General features: G+C 39.7%; 1 pseudogene; it reads right to left on the bottom strand.

Moving 5' to 3' along the window:
• Positions 1-255: 255 nt before the first annotated feature.
• LOC105538028 lies at positions 256-1015 on the bottom strand (annotated as a pseudogene).
• Positions 1016-1557: the final 542 nt, after the last annotated feature.

Genomic DNA, 1557 nt, shown 5'->3' with positions numbered 1-1557 from the left:
AGTGTACACTTCAAGAAGATAGAAAAGTTGTCTTGTAGAAAAATTAGGGAATCAAAATTAAAGATAAAGAACCTGTAGACACTGGAGACTATGAGGGTGGACATTGAACTCAAGAAACCACTAAGTCTTTGGCAGCATAGGTTTCAAAATAATTTAGATAGATTGAAAGTATAATTAAATTATATATCAAATCATCTACTTCTTGGGTAGTTTAACTAATGTCAAAATAATCTATTTTTCAGACTATTTTTATAATTAATTGCTTAAAAATTTATATTCATATCATACATTATGCAAAATTTTGATTATTTTATCAGAACTAATAAGTGTGAAAGGGCTGACAGTAGAATAGAAACTGCCCACAAGCCTCTGGACACTCATAGTGATTGAGTCATAAGCCAATAATAGACCTCAGGAGGATGAGGTAATAAGGCCCACCTAGTGCATGACCACAAAGCAACTCACCAGCAGCAGGATGGCCTGGGTAGCCCTTTTCTCTGGGGAGGCTCTTGGAAAGAGGTTAGTTCTATGAAGGTATGGAGATCGTCTCTGATGCCTGGACAAGAGAATTACCATGTATGCACTTGAGAGTAGCATGATTGCTACAAAGAAGACATTCGTAAGCAGTGGCAGCCGTGAACGACAGGCTCCTGATAATGTAGCTTGTGGAAGAAAGTGAGCAGTATTTACTGATACTTAGCACGTCCGTCTTGGTCCCATTAGAAGAAGCCACAGTGGAGGAGAGCAGGTTACTACTGGGAGAAAAACTGAGAACCCATAGGAAGAAGAAGGAGTGAAAGATGTAACCTGTGAATTTCTGCTTAATCCTTGCAGACCGGGAGGTGCCAGGGCTGATGGCGACAGCCTGGAGCATGCTCAGGAGGCAGGTGGTGCCGATGGAGAGGCTCCTCATCACCCTGTGCGTGTAGAAGAATGCCTTACACTTGAAGTCATTCTGAAAATACAGTGACTCAAACAGGTCTGGAGATGCCAAGAAGACCACAATGAGGAGCATCCCTAAGTGCACAAGGGCCAGGTGACAGGTGATGAGGTCAGTGGGCTTAGGCCTCTGATCCTGAAGGAGTGAGAAGATTTGGAAGAATAGGAGGAAGTTGTTGGCCCTGAGTCCAATACCAGCTTGAAAACGAAGGGCAATTGTTAGTAGTACCTTAACTGGAACCTGGTCATCTTAATGATGAAGAGGATTATATTTTGTGTATCTGAAAAGAAGCAATAGACCTCTTATCATCAATGTTAGTTATTGTCGAGTCAAAATTATTACCACCCTTATCATTTTAATTTTACCCATTTGTCTTGATTAACCCTGACTATCTCATACAAAATTTTTAAATGCAGACTGAGTATTATATTTTACAACAAATAACTTATACATACATCATATATCAACACATCCCCAATCACACCTGTGTAGGGTGCACATTATCTATACTCGTATAGTACTCTGGCTTACTCCTCGAATAGCTTTTCTTTACTTTCTGTATTTTTAGTTTGCTTTTCACCACCCGTAATAACATGCATATAAAATAAATCATGGAT

Source organism: Mandrillus leucophaeus, unplaced genomic scaffold (genome assembly GCF_000951045.1).
Source record: "Mandrillus leucophaeus isolate KB7577 unplaced genomic scaffold, Mleu.le_1.0 Scaffold1831, whole genome shotgun sequence".
Lineage (NCBI taxonomy): Eukaryota > Metazoa > Chordata > Mammalia > Primates > Cercopithecidae > Mandrillus > Mandrillus leucophaeus.
Note: the sequence above shows the minus strand (reverse complement) of the source record. Positions and strands in the feature narration are given on the sequence as shown.